The sequence below is a fragment of the Sinohyriopsis cumingii genome, chromosome 7 (genome assembly GCF_028554795.1).
Source record: "Sinohyriopsis cumingii isolate HCF-2022 chromosome 7, ASM2855479v2, whole genome shotgun sequence".
NCBI classification, from domain to species: Eukaryota; Metazoa; Mollusca; class Bivalvia; order Unionida; family Unionidae; genus Sinohyriopsis; species Sinohyriopsis cumingii.
The window spans coordinates 52,010,585-52,026,598 of record NC_142967.1 but is presented as its reverse complement, the minus strand read 5'-3'; the positions used below and the strand labels follow the sequence as shown (position 1 = coordinate 52,026,598).

The following is a 16,014-nucleotide window of genomic DNA, read 5'->3' as shown; positions in this document are numbered from 1 at the left end:
TTGTCAGGCATAAAACTACACAAGTTACTTTGATATATGATACCTTCATTAAAGCTTTCGTAATGTGATGATGTAATATAGATACTTTCTGTAGTAAGTAAGCTGAGACAAGAATAATGGTAGTATCGCTGTTTCTTAAATACAATAGTATTTCTCACACCTAACATACATACCTTTTAAACTTAACTTCCGGATAAAGTCAGAATAGTTCCGCAACTAGCTTGCGTGTGTGATGGGGGATGGGAGATTCTTGTCATTATGCACTGAAATATTCATCACCTTCAAAATGGAAGACGCCGATAATTTGAACCACAACATTAGCCGATTATATCCGGGTTATTTCATTTTTTTCTCTTCACTGGCCGTTAATATATTTGAAGTGTACGTACTAGCCAACACACAGAAGGATTGTTTAATCAACACAGGTCGCTTCAACACTTAGCTGGAGTTATTTGCTGTATGAATTAGAATCTCGGGGTAAAGGTAGGTGTTCATTTCAATGCTTTGTATCAAGACATAATATTTGCAATTCATAATGACGCAATGAGCTAAGCATTTACCTTCACATGAACTAGGTGAATAAACCCGATTCCTAGATTCGATGGATGGGGTATGGAGTAGACAGGGGGAGGTGTGGGATATTTTAAGTTCGACAAAAGTGGTTGATCCCCGACTCGGTGTGCTAGAGATTACTTTATTCTAGATTGCTCTTTATGATGCTAAGAATGTTATGTTATATTTAACAATGCTAAATCAGACCAATCTCCAGTCACTGCAAATTTTTTTTACATGATGCATTCAATGGTAACGATGAGTCCAATTTTTTTAAAATAAAAATCCATTTCTATCAAATTGTAATTTAGCATCACGTGTGCTACTTAAATTAGCGATACCAATAAATAGTTTTATCAACTCAAGTATTTATCTATAAAAACTTGCATAAATCTCAGTTAAAATAAATAACTGACAAGTAAATTTGAAACGAATGGTACTTGATCTCTGGTATTTAGTCATAGTTCAAAAACCTCAGGTGATACGTTGGAAATTTTATTCACAAATTAGCTCAAGAAAAAGGGAGCTTGAACGACAATTGCTTGAACTTTAGTCGAGGATTATGGTGGCAGATTTCTGTCAAACAAATGCCACTTTTTCACTTACATAAGACGACTTACTCATTCAAATATGTTGAAATATCGATAAATAGGTCGTATTGAGACAAAAAAAGAAGCCTTCTTTCGTCAAATCTGAGCTGACATATCCATTTGTTTATGCCGACATTTTAATATAATTAACAGAAGTGGTAACGCCCATTTAAGCCATCTGTGGTGGCATATTTCCGATACTTATCAACTTTAGACATAACTACCCAAAAAATCGTCTTCTAACGCACAATAAGTTGACAAAGCAAAATCTTAAGGCGACATAAGATACAGAAAAGACGTTATGTCGCCTTAATATTTAGATGTTCGACTTCTTTCGCGTCTGAGGGCGACTTAAATGCAGTTATATCGAGAAAGATTAATGACTAAGACGGCTTATTTAAGTGGATACGTGGCAGAAATATGCAACCACGGATGGCCAAAGTGGACATTAACACGGCTAATGGTCAATGTATCCACTTATTAGGATGACATAAACAAATGGATATGTCGACTTTGATATTACACAGGCTTATGTCACTTGTTTAGGCTCGAATAAACAGTAACACAAGAAAGAGTGAAAACAACAAGCTTTTAAAAATACATTAATTTATTTCTCTGGAAAAATTCTGTAAAAATGAGAAGGAAAAAAAATATGAATTTACGGTTTTGTAGAATCAAATCCAAAAATAATCCGAAAATAAAATTTTACTAGTCCTAATAACAAAATGTTCTACTGACTTCACGTTCGAATCCCGACAAAGAATCTAAGATAGAAAACGATGACGTATGCTACAATCTGCAGTGTCGAAGTCTACAGTTCCTTGTAGAAATAAGAAGTATCACTTCGGTTTCTGATAGCTGAATAAATTTTTATATAAAAAACTGTCCTTGTTCCACAATAATACATGAGCACACGTATTTTCCAGAAGAAAAAAAACAACAGAATTAATCCTTTTGAATCCAAATAATTTGAAATAACTCCAAACCAAGTAATTTGAAATAACTCCAAGCAGCACAATGTCCAACTAACAGTTTAACGGCTCAACTTCTACTGATTAATTCTCCAAAACATGGGTTATGTGGGCTTTCTAAAACGTAAACAAAGGTCACGTGATCATCTTCTAGAAGTTTATATAAGCAAATACTTCTTACAGCTCACGTTTACCCAGTGTGACCCTGACGAAAACCAATCATTTTTATTCCAAGAAAAAAAAAGAAAAAAAAATTGTTTATATCTTAAAGACAAGGTCCCAATCATGACCTTGGAAACAACCAATCATTTTAAAATAAAATAGAACTTGTTTACAAAGATTGCTACAAATTCTGAAACAAGGTCAGGATTTAGATCAACACCTGGTGTTTATAAACTAACAGTCAGGGTCAAACTATTTTCTATAAAAAGTATCATCTCTAGTGAATAAATTAACATTACAATATCATGTAATGAAAAAAAAAATTAAAACTGGCAAAGAGTTAAATTGAAATAAATATATATTAAATCAGATAAAATTAAATGAAATATACATAACACTTCCTTCATAAAGAAAAAGAAAGATTTATACATAAAGCTTTCTTTTTACCACAGACTAATTATACATGAGGTTTAAAAGAACTCATATAAATTACACAGTGTACATGAAATAATATATTGTTATACACGGGAAAGTGCGTCTACTATTAAATGATATTTTCCCTTGATGTGCCTGATGTCAAGATTATATTCCTGTAACAACAAACTCGACCTTAATAGTCTTTGATTTTTAATTTTCATCTTGCCAATGAAGGTAAGGGGGTTATGGTCACTGTATAATATAATCGAAGAAGCAGCGGAACTAAGGTAATCTTAAAAAAGTTGTAATGCCAATATCGAAGCCAAACATTTCCTTCTCGGTTGTTGAATAATTCCTTTGGTGCTTCTTTAATTTCTTGGAAAAATAGCACACTGGATGATCAATACCACTTTCACTCCAAGATCACTTGCATCAACAGACAGTTTAAAAGATTGGCTAAATTTGGAGCTGTACGACCTGGCGCGCTTTTAAGTATGGCTTTCAACTTATCAAAAGCCTCCTGACATTTTTCAGTCCAACGGAACTTGTTTTTCGTACTCGGTAAATTTGTCAGGGTTCAGCAATTATAGAAAATTGGAACAAAATTTTCGATAATATCCGGCCATACCCAAAAATCGCATCAGTTGCTTTTTATTAACAAGCACGGGAAATTCAGAGATAGCCTTGACCTTAGCATCTATAGGTTTAACGTGTCCATGTCCCACGGTGTGTCCCAGAAATTAAACACTAGCACGGCAGAACTCACTTTTAGACAAATTAATTGTCAAACATGCATCTGTGAGTCTGTCAAAGAATTTCCGAATTGTTGCTAAATGTTCTTTCCAGGTGTCGTTGTAGATGATGACATCATCGATGTAAGCATCACAATTGTCTAGACCAGAGGTAATCATATTCATGAGGCGCTGAGATGTGCTTGGCGACACTTTCATCCCAAACGGCATTACTTTATATTGGTAAAGTCCATCTTGAGTCACGAATGCCGAAATTTCCTTAGCTCTTTCCGTTAGTGGAATCTGCCAAAATCTTTTCAGAAGGTCAAATTTGGTGACATACTTGGCATTACCGATCTTAATAATACAGTCATCGATTCTTGGTAATGGGAATGAATCTGTTTTGTCACACTACTCAAGTGCATATAATCAGTACACATACGGAAAATTTTTTTCCTTCTGGTTTTAGGACAAGTATGCATGGTGAACTCGAGTTACTTTCACTGGGCTCTATAAAATCATTCTCCAGCAAATATTGAATTTCCTTTTTCAAGTATTCCTGTTTGAGAGAGTTCATCCTGTACGGGTGTTGTTTGATAGGTTTGGTATTTACAATTTGAACGTCATGAAAATGTTTGTTTGTCCTTGTAGGAACATCTGAAAATAAGTGCTCATATTCAAATAATAACTGTTTATGTTCATTTCTGTATTGCTTTTGCAAATATGAAAGCTTCTGGTCCAGATCTTTCATAATTTATGAATTCCAAAGATTCGTCACTCCAATGTCAGTAGAATCCGATGATATTCTTTCACTTAAATCTTCAATGAGTGGGACAGGTACAACTAAATTAATTGCATATTTAACCTTGCTATCGCCTTCAATATAATGGTACTCATATAATTATTTAGATCCCAGGAGCATTAATATTATTTAACTCATTCATTTTCTTCTTAACCTTGTAAGGGCCGTAATATCTAATCTGAAGAAAAATTTAAAGAATAAGCAAGTGAGACAGAACTCCATTATTACAAAGCTCAAAAGTTCTCTCCATTGATGTTCTGTCAGACCATAATTTCACTTTCTGACTTGAATTGCTGAATGCAAATTCAAGCAATATAGGCTGGAAAGTTCCAGACCTAAAATTTAACCCTTGACCCGATTGGATAGAGTTAGAAAGGCCAAATTGAGTAAAAGACTTTATCAAAGCTTTTACTATTATATTAGATTGTATATTCCTCAAGGGAATTGCCTCTGGAAACCTTGTTGATGCACACATAAAGGTCAACAGGTATTGGTTACCAGATCTGGTCTTGGGTAAGGGACCAACATTCTATCATAATTCTACCGAATGGTTCGTCAAAGGCAGGAATAGGTTGTAGATGAGCCTTGGGAATTTTCTGATTTTTTTTCCCTACCATTTGACAGATATGACAAGATCTAAAGTATTTACCAACATCACTCTTGATTTTTTGTCATTAAAAGTGAGTTAAGATCTTGTGATAAGTTTTATTGATCCCTAAATGACCATCCAATGGGTTTCATGTGCCAAACTAAGTAGTTTCTGTCTGTACGGTTTCGGAACTACAATTTGATAGTTCACTGACCATTCGTCACCAGCAGATACCTCGGGAGGTCTCCATTTTCTCATAAGAATTATATTTGTAATGAAATAACAAACAAAAACTTTTGTAGTTTCAGTTTCACCAATGGTCTTCCGAAACAACCAGGAGATTTCGTGATCTTTTTCCTGTTTTACGGCAAGTGATTGTAGTTTATCACCTTGATTAGAATAAAGAGAATGAGTCGTTAAAAGAGGATCACTGTGATCAATACCTTCTGATTGATCCAAACAAGGAGTGAAAGTGACCTCATCAAAAGCCTGACCAATACATGTGTCAGCTAAAGGAATACTTTCCTTATCAACATCATTCTCAAAATATTTCTTTGCCATAGCTCTGGTAACTGTATGAGCTGGAAATACATCAGGGAATTCTTTTTCAATTAGATCGACTTTCTGATCCAAGCAAGGCTTGTCAGTTACATGTGGGTTAACCACAACCTTGTCTCCAGCTAGGTCGTTGCCTAGCAATAAATGAATGCCTTCAACGAGTAACACAGAGACCGCTCCGACTGTCACGGGTCCTGAAACTAAGTCTGATGACAAATTTACACAATGGAGAGGAACATTAACAAAGAAGCACTATACTCCTTGAATACGAACACTCTCATTAGAAGAAGACTTCTCAGAAAAAGGCAAAGTACTCGAAATAAAAGCTCCTATGTCTCTTAAAATTTTAATAGGGATAGGATTGGCCGAATCATCCAAATGTGATATAGAACCCTTCGATATGAATGGTTCATAATTCTCCATAATCAAATCAGACTGAGGTCTGTTAGACCCAACAAATTTATTGCTTTCAATACATGACCGTGACCATGACTTCTTAGAAATAAGAGCATATGGAATCGGTCTGTCTTGATTCTGATGCTTAGTTTTCAATTTGTAGCAATCAGAAATAACGTGTCCTTTTTTCTTGCAATAGATACAGGCAGGAAAAGATAAGGATTTTGAATCAAGCTTCTCTGAAGTTTGAGTTTTAGAAGTTGTGCCAGTATGAGATTTAGAAGGGGCTGAATTAGGCTGAAATACTTTTCTGCCAGAAGAATACTGAGTAGAAGTCTTATTTACAAAAGGAACTTTATGAGTTAAAGAATACTCATCAACAGCTCGAGCAGCATTTTCCAAGATAAGATTTAATGTCACTATGGACACAGTTTTTGAAATCTTCAGGTAGTACAAGTTGTTTGAGACTTTCATAATCTTGTTCAACTTTCTTGGCTAAGCACCATCTATCAAATATTTGCTCTTTTTCTCTAGCAAATTGGACATGAGTTTGTCCAGCTTCTTTTCTATAGTTTCTGAATTTTTGCCGATAAGCTTCAGGGACTAACTCATAACCTCTTAAGATGCATTCATTGACCGTATCATAATCACCAATTTGTTGAAATGACAGTGAACGGTAAATATCACTAGCTTTACGAACGAATACACATTGTAATAATTGAGTCCAATGCTCCCTTGGCCATCTAAAATTTTCAGCAACTTTTTCAAAATGAGGAAAATATTTGTCTACTTCTTTTTCTCTGAAAGTGGGCACTAATCTAATATTCTTTGCAAGGTCAAAACGTAAATTTGGATTTGAAGTATGAATGTGCATTTCACTTGCCAGTTCCATTGCTTTCATTCTACATTGGTATCCCCTCTCTTCCTTCTCTCTTTGCATTTGTATTTGTTCTTCTCTGTAACTGCATTTGTCTTTCTTTTTCTTCTGCTTGTAAGTGCATTTGTTTATGTTTCTCTCTTTTCTGTCTCTCTCCCTCTCTCTAATCTTTCTCATATATTGTAACTGCATTTTTTCTTGTAATTGCATTTGTTCTTTTTCTTTCTCCAATTTCATTTGTTCTTTTTCTTTCTCCAATTTCATTTGTGTTTTCTCTTTCTCCAATTTCGTTTGTTCTTCTTTTTCCATTTGCAACTGCATTTGCTCTTCCTCTTTATCTTTCTGAAGCTCCAGCTTCCTTAACTCCAATTCCATCTTGTATTTTAATTCTAATTCCTTCATTTTTGTGTCAGAGTCTGATAAAGATTTACTGACTGAAACCAAAGCACTTTTATCCAAAACATTCTTTTCTACCAAATACTGATCCAAACTATTTCTTATTACCTGTTTCGTTAAGGAAGCCTTTATTTCAGAAAGATCGTATTTTCTGGCAAGTGGAATTAAATGACCTTTTTTGAAAAGATGTAACTGTTCCTGGGTAGGATTTAAACGAACGATTTCCACTTTTGATGACATTTTAGAAAAAGCTTGCCGATTTCACTAAGATTTAAAAAATTCGAGAATTCAAATTTCAAAAAACAGTTTTCTGAAATATTCTATCCAAAATTTAAAATTATCATTAACGAGCGCCCTGTTTCTTACGTCACTTGTTTAGGCTCGAATAAACAGTAACACAAGAAAGAGTGAAAACAACAAGCTTTTAAAAATACAATAATTTATTTCTCTGGAAAAATTCTGTAAAAATGAAGAAATCAATATGAACTTACGGTTTTGTAGAACTAAATCCAAATATAATCCGAGAATACAATTTTAGTAGTCCTAATAACAAAATGTTCTACTGAATTCACGTTCGAATCCCGGCGAATAATCCAAGATCGAAGAAGATGATGTATGCTACAATCTGCAGAGTCGAAGTCTACAGTTCCTTGTAGAAATAAGAATTATCACTTCGTTTCCCGATAGCTAAATAAATTTTATAAATAAACTGTCCTTGTTCCACGATATTACATTAGCACACGTATTTTCCAGAATAGTAACAGAATTAATCCTTTTGAATCCAAGTAATTTGAAATGACTCCAAACCAAGTTGAAATAACTCCAAACAGCACAATGTCCAACGAACAGTTTAACGGCCAACTTCTACTGATTAATTCTCCAAAACATGGGTTATATGGGCTTTCTAAAACTTAAACAAAGGTCACGTGATCATCTTCTAGAAGTTTATATAAGCAAATACTTCTTACAGCTCACGTTTACCCAGTGTGACCCTGACGAAAACCAATAAATTTTACTCAAAGAAATAAAAAATACAAAAAATTGTTCATATCTTAAAGACAAGGTCCCAACATGACTTTGGAAACAACCAATCATTTTAAAATAAAATAGAACTTGTGTATAAAGGTTGCTACAAATTCTGAAACAAGGTCAGGACTTAGATCAACACCTGGTGTTAATAAACTAACAGTCAGGGTCAAACTATTTTCTAAAAAAAGTATCATCTCTAGTGAATAAATTAACATTACAATATCATGTAATGAAAATTTTTTTTTAAAACTGGCAAACAATTAAATTGAAATAAATATATATTAAATCAGATATAATTAAATCAAATATACATAACAACAGGCTAACATAATTCTCGTCTTACGATCAGTTATTTTTCATTATGTCAATATATTTGAATGAATACGGTGTCCTTTTTAAGAGGATAAGTGTCAGGTGGTCGGCAGAACTTTACCACCGTATAGGACAGTTTCGGAATCAAACATTTTATTTTCGGAAGTGGTGGAGGCTAATGGTTTTTTTTTTAACGAAAGAAGTTTAGGCCATCGAATACCGTGAAGAAATATTAATGAGCTGATTTGGAAAACAGAAAAAAGTACTTATATTTATTACATTACTTGAAAATAAAATGATTTTTAAGCTAAAAATAGAAGAAATTTCCTACTTTGAAAGAAACCCACAGTCCCCACCCCTACTTTCTACAAGCATTCAATCCTTACATGGTTTCAAATAGCGTAGACGTAATGATTGGAAGGGTGCTTAAAAAATAATTTTCGTGAATCGGACGCAGATCACGAATAATTTTCTTCTAATCGGAACCACACATTCACGAGAATTTAATTTAACATTCGCATGGATTTTCTTTCTTCACATGAATGATTTATAAGTACGTTTTTCTGAGCCATAGATCAGTACTTATATCATTTGCCACAAGAATATCCTAGGTATTCCTTATACTAATGTGCCATTTTGCAAAGCTAATCCATTCTATTTTGTATCATTCTATTTTGCATTTTCAATGTGTGTAATATGCACATTGTTGATTCCTTTCTTACAACTACCAATATTTATTACTGAGTTTGTTATGTATGTTATTACAATACTGAAATTCCGTGTCTTCAGATTCCATGTGAGTTTTTATATGCGCATTTTAATAATATACACATTATCATTCTTAATTCTGCCTTTCCAACTCCTCTCTTTGCAACACACTGTTAAGTATCATGCAGGTCTTTACAGGTTTTTAATTTTCACATACTGAAAGTTACAATGCATTACAAAGCAGGTTGCGTGATACAGCAGGAACGCTGCTACCTTAGTCGTTATAGATAATACTGCTAATACAATTGTGCATACAGTAAAAAGAAAATTTGCTTGCTTCGAGTGAGTGGCAGATATATTTCATTTTGTAGGTGCATAAGGTAAGTGTTTAAGTATTTTCACTCGTGGTTTCACCATTCGGGGAAAGTACTGAATGTTTCACCCACGAGATGAAATATATCGGTTATTAACTCGGAGAAAGCATGTATTCTCTCTCTCTCTCTTTATATATATATATATATATATATATATATATATATATATATATATATATATATATATATATATATATATATATATATATATAGATAGATAGATAGATAGATAGATACATTGATAGATAGCAGCTACCTACTCAGTCGAGCAGTTGAAGGGTTATTGGATTTGAAAAGTTGAGAGGGTAGATGGTGTAAGGCCGTCACACAATTCACATTTGAATATAGGGAAAAAAGCCAGAATCATTATGGATAACACGTAATCATTAAAAGCTTTAGCTTAGGGTCGTTACTCTCTTATGCAGTTGACTGATTAAATGAAGACCACAGTCAATTATGCAAAGCATTTTCAGTTATACGCAGCGTCTTCGCTTATATAATAATTTATGTCACGAAAAGCATACAATCATTCCGATTTTCTGAGCTTTTTAAAAAATCAAGCTTTGGGGGTTGGAAGGCTTTACTGTGCATAACAGAACAAAACGAATGTTTTCTCCTACCGGAAACGCATCCTTTACTCATATAGCAAAATTAAATGATGTATATATAGCCAATAGCTGTTCAGTTAAGAGGAAGTATTATGAGAAGAAACGTTTGATTTGTATGGGTGTTAAAAATGACAAACTTCGGATTCCTTAGGCTATGGATACATTTTGTAACTAAAGAGGAGCACCACCGTATACAGGTAATGTTACACGTCTGTTTTTACTGTTTGCACTTTTCGACCATGCATGCATTGAATATGAACGTGTAGATGTATTAGCTATTCGTGTATCGAACTGTTTTTCTACTTCACTGCAAGTCCTTTTCACACTGAGACCGTTATACCCTTGGACAAAGCAGAACCTAACGGGTCAAATTTTATAAATGGCAAAATACTAATAAATATTTATTGGGATAGTAAGAAAGCCTATTTGAAATCCACTACAATCTGGTGAAAGTTATTTTCTAACCACGGAAATTGCATTGTATGGTTTCTTCACATAACTCAGGGCCGCTGGGATTGTATAGATACTGTGTATCAGTTTGTACAATGTACTGTTAGACGTTTATTTGGAACAATTGCTGTTTTTTGCACGAATATGTAAAATGACGTTGATAGGTTCATATTTAAAAGTGATATGTTAAGAGACCGAACATTTCATTTTCGGGATAGGGGCAGGCTAGGTTTTAATATTCTCGGCTGTCAGCTACCTTGAAAAAATATTATTGGTCTGATTTATAAGCACCAAACAAACATGTTGTATCCATTATATTAGATGAAAAAAAGAAATTATCTTGCAGTACAAACAAATACGCCATTCCAATCGCCCTCACCCCCATTAAACGATCTGAATTAAGTTCCTGTAACTGACAATGTTGTGTGAGTTCTGCATTACATCGTCCATCTCACCTATGTTCGCGTGGTTTGAGTCTTGGGCTCACCCATAGTGGGTATGTGAGAAAGCTTGCCAATAACTTCCCTTAGGTCTGTTGTTCTTATCGGGGTTTTCCCTGGGTTCTTCCTCCACCAGTTATAGGCCTACTGACTTTCATGTATATCGTATCCTGTGCTGTAAAATGGTGTTACGACGACGTTAAGTCCATCAAGTATTTTCACAATTCAATATTAAAAATAAGATTGATATACATATTTCTTGCTGTTTGTTTTTCTTTTATTTTCTTTAAACAGCAGTTTGAACACGTGCTGAGGAAATAATAACAACAATAATAATAATGAGGACTTTGTATAGCGCCTAATCTTTAGCTCTAAGTGCTTTACAACATTAGACAACACCTATAAGATAAGAAAACATATAATGATATGATTACAAAAACAAACACCATGAAATTAGAAAACATAAAAAAACATGCTGAGAATATTTAAGGTAGGAAACATTATTAGGTCTTTAAGTTTGTTCTTGCTGTCGAAATAAGTGAGTTTTGAGAGCACTCTTGAATGGGATCACTGTGTCTTTGTGTCTAAGATCAGTGGGCAATTCATTCCACGTTGCTGGGCCCTGGTATGCAAAAGAACGCTGTCCATATGACTTTGTTTTCATATTGGGAATAATGAGTATACGATTGTCAGAAGACGAGCTTAAGTATCTTGCTGGTGTGTACACATGGGTGAGGTCGGATAGGTATGTTGGACTAGAGTCCGACAGTGAAACATAGCACAGAGAACAAATTTTATACTTGATTCTGAATCGAATGGATAGCCAGTGTAAGGTACAGAAAAGCGGGGAGGTGTGGTCTGATCGTGGTACTCTAAGTATGATCCGAGCAGCTGTGTTTTGAACTTTTTGAAGTTTCTGGAGCAGATATTGAGATGAACCAGACAGAATTGAGTTACAATAGTCCAGACTTGAAAGTACTAATGAACACACAAGTGTTTTAGTGGCATCAACTGAAAGATATTTGCGAATTGAGCTGATGTGTCTCAGCTCAAGATATGCAGCCTTGCATATGTTCATGACATGTTGGTGCAATGTGAGAGTACTGTCCAGAGTAACACCTAGGTTTCGTACTGATTGTGTGAATTTAATGTCGGTGTTGCTGATATTATTGTTTGAGGTAAAGGATGTGAATGAGAAAGTCTTTGTGTTGTGATCAGAATGGCCTCAGTTTTATCATCATTCATCTGCAGCTTGTTACATGTCATCCATGATTTCACAGCAGAAATGCACCTCTCTACACCATGGATGGTAGCATCAACTTCAGTTGGGTGGCTAGATTTGTATATTTGGGTGTCATCAGCGTACAATTGGTGAGACACTGGATGATGATCTGTGATACTTGAGAGCGACTTAGTGTATAGAATGAAGACAACAGGTCCAAGAACAAACCCCTGTGGAACACTACAACATAGATCAACTGGGTTGGAGTGTATTCCATTTGCAGATACAATTTGTGTCCTGTTGACCAAGTAGGACTTGAACCACAGTAAGGCTGTATCATGAATGCCAAATACATGCAGGAGACGGTGAAGTAATATATCATGGTCTATTGTGTCAAATGCTGCAGACAAATCAAGGAGGGTGAGGACTGTAATCTTTCCGTTATCCAACGCAGAGTGAATGTCATTAACTACTTTTAGAAGAGTAGTTTCAGTACGGTGGGAAGGGCGATATGCAGATTGTACATTGCTAAAAAGACTGTTTGAATTCAGATGAGATACAAGCTGGGATAGAACAACCTTGTCTAAGATTTTTTATATGAATGGGAGATTAGAATCTGGGCGGTAGTTCTTTAAATCGTTATGGTCTAGTCTTGGTTTCTCAAGCAGAGGCTTTACAATTGCAGTTTTGAAAAATGATGGGAATTCCGATGATGAGAGAGAGATATTAATAACATCAGTTAGCGAAGGCAATACTGGATCTAAACACTCAAGCAGCAGTGATATTGGAATTGGATCAAGTTCACATGACTTTGGTGCACTCTTCATCAGGATTGTACGTACGAAATCTATAGAGACAGGTTCAAATGCTGATAATGGTTGCAGCTCAAATTCTGTATCACAACTGTATGGTGACGAATAGTCAATTGAAATTGTGGTGTCAAGCTTATCTCTAATAGTTTGTACTTTGTCACGGAAGAAATCTGCAAACATGTCCGGAAGGTCGACTGGAGAGAAATCAGTTGGAAGTGGTGTAGATTTGTTCCTTGACATTAGCTTGTTAGTAATCTCGAAGAGCTCTTTGCAGATGGAACTTTGGATGATCTTAGTAGTGTAGTGGGCTGATTTAGCTGCATGGACTATATCTGTGACATTCTTCTTAGCGGCTTCATAGATTTGGTTATGAATAGTGAGTCTGGTGGAAAGCAAAAACCTGTCAGCTTTACCGCGGTCTCTTTTAGCAGTGCGAAGCTGGTCCCTAACACTGCTATACAATGGAGAACACTTTGAATTGATACTCTGCACTTGGTAGCTGGGGCATGTTTGTCGAGCAATGAACGCAGGCAGTTATCGAGTTGTTCTGCTGTAGGAGGTAAGCAAGTTGTTAGGTTTGCTTGGATGTCGTACATTAGTTTGGTTCTATTTATCATACGGAGGTTTCTCTTAGTAGCAAATAAAGGTTGAGGGTTAGGGACTGATACGTCAAAATGGCATATAATGCAGAGGTGATCTGATGCAAGGTCATGGGATACCAGGGAGGACCGTAGAATGTTATCATCAGTTATATGAAGAATCCAGTCTAAAATGTGACCACGTTTATGAGTGGGTTGGTTAACTGACTGTTTGAGGTTGAAAACATTAATAGAATCTACGAGTTTTGATGTGTTTGGGTTTCCGGGACATTCAAAGAATGCTGAACTCTCCAAGAATAACCAGGTTGCCATCTATCGAATTTCCATTCTCCAGGAGATTCGGAAACTGCTCCAAAAAGAGAGATTCAGTCAGCTTGTTTTTTCTACTAGGAGGAGGGCGGTATAGGCAGAAAAATGGACTGACCTTTGCTCCGGTGTGAGTGTGGTTTGGACTAGTTCAAACGATGTGTGGTCAAAACTGAATGTTGTGGTGTGGTTAAGACGTTTGATCATGGAGTTCTTTGTGATGACAGCAATTCCACCTTCGCGAGAGTTACGGGGGAACGACTTAATGGAATAACCAGTGGGTGTTAGATCCGCACACTTGGGCTCATCGCCTGATGTTTTTAGCCATGTTTCTGTCAGGAAAAAGACGTCAATATTCTGGTCGTTGATAAAATTAACTATTTCTGTTCGCTTTTCCGGTGGTTCTTCTGACTGGGCATTGAATAATGCAATACGCAGAGGTATCTCTTGGATAGTTGACATAAAGGTTGACGAATTAATAGGGATTTGAATTAGGTTATCTAAATTAACGGTCGAATTTTTTTTTTTAAATTGTTGAGCCGAAATAAGGGAGATAACTGGAATTCTTCTTCCTGTTCTACGCCGGCCAGCTTTGAAACAACGTTTCATTTTTCGCTTCTGTTTACATTTAGGTAATGATGAATGTAGTCCCAGTTCGTTTAGTCTAGAGTACAATGTAGTGTGGAGAGCCAAGGAGTGATCATTTAAAGCAATTAATGAGGGTCCATCGTAGCATAAACGGGTTGACTGGCGAGTATCACGTGATGCGGTTTGTTCAAAAACAGTGGAGCAAGATAGTTGAGAAAAAGTCTAATTGTTCTCATTTCCAAAACAAGGAGATGAAGAAACACATACGAAATTGAACAGCCAATACATAATGAACACAATAACGTAGATGAAGACAGGCAAGAAGCACAAATATCATGAAAACGGCACTAAAAAACGGAACAGCTGCTTCAAACCGGTTAAGCGATAGCGGCCATCTTGTTTAATACTGCTAAATAGGACCTAAGTGTCATTCCTATTTGCCAAGGACATGCCGAGGCTGCAGCGCAGGCTTGCTGGTTGGGTATCGAACCAGCAATCTATGGTTTACAAATACGACGCTCTACGAATTGATAGGTAGTTGGATAGATGAAAAAATAGACTGATTCACAACAAGATAGACTGGTACATACGTTATATAGCCTACGTACGTTAAAAAAAGAACCATTACTATACCATAATCACGCCAATTTTATTCATGAAAATATTATCCTTCTAATATTATATTGCAAGCAATAAAGCTGCACACTAAAAAACGAACAGATTATACATTTAAACGAACAGATTATACATTTATGATACATATATAAGGAAAGCAAATATAAATTTAATACACAATTGTATAATAGTTACGTCAGGGCGTAATGAAACATGTTCATTATTTCTTATTGTGCTTGGTTCGATTTATTTGAGAAAAATATAGTTATACGTATGTGAACATATCCAGTCAAAGCACACATATCTTGTGTCATAAGCCCATATATTTTGTTATGTGTATTTAATTTGTATTATTTGTTGGCTTCTCTTAATGATATATATTATGTACATATGTATTTGCACTTGACCTTGTCCGAGATCAAGTTCACTGTGTACTTGACCAGGAACATTTATGAAGTTAAGTTTGTTAATTGTTACGTATATCTAATTTATATATATATATATATATATATATATATATATATATATATATATATATATATATATATATATATATATATATATATATATATATATATATATATATATATATATAATTTGTCAGTTTTAAATTTTTTATTCTATTATATGCTATTATAATGTAAATTTGTTCACTATAGATGATGCTTTTTTCAAGAAATGGTTTGACCTTGACTGTTAGTTTATAAACGACAGGTGTTGATCTAAATTCTGACCTGGGTCCAGAATTAGTAAACAAAGTTCTGTTTTATTTTAAAATGATTGGTTGCTATTAATGTCATGATGAAACTACGTGGGTTAAGAAGTAAACACTTTTTTAAATTTGTATTCTGGAAATAAAACCATTCGTCTAATCAAGGCCATTTTCTGTTTTGTTTTTTTGTAAACATGA

At 34.9% G+C, this 16,014-nt stretch overlaps 1 protein-coding gene across 2 annotated transcripts in view; it reads left to right on the top strand.

Moving 5' to 3' along the window:
* The first annotated feature begins 217 nt into the window (after positions 1 to 217).
* LOC149795248 (uncharacterized) overlaps positions 218 to 16,014 on the top strand; it is a 36,867-nt gene continuing 21,070 nt past the window's right edge. The window contains exon 1 of one of the 2 annotated variants that reach the window (XR_016422291.1): positions 218 to 483. The gene's annotated coding sequence lies outside the window, so the exon portion shown is untranslated. The remainder of the gene's footprint in view (positions 484 to 16,014) is intronic. The other variant, XM_089964971.1, reaches the window with a different exon arrangement.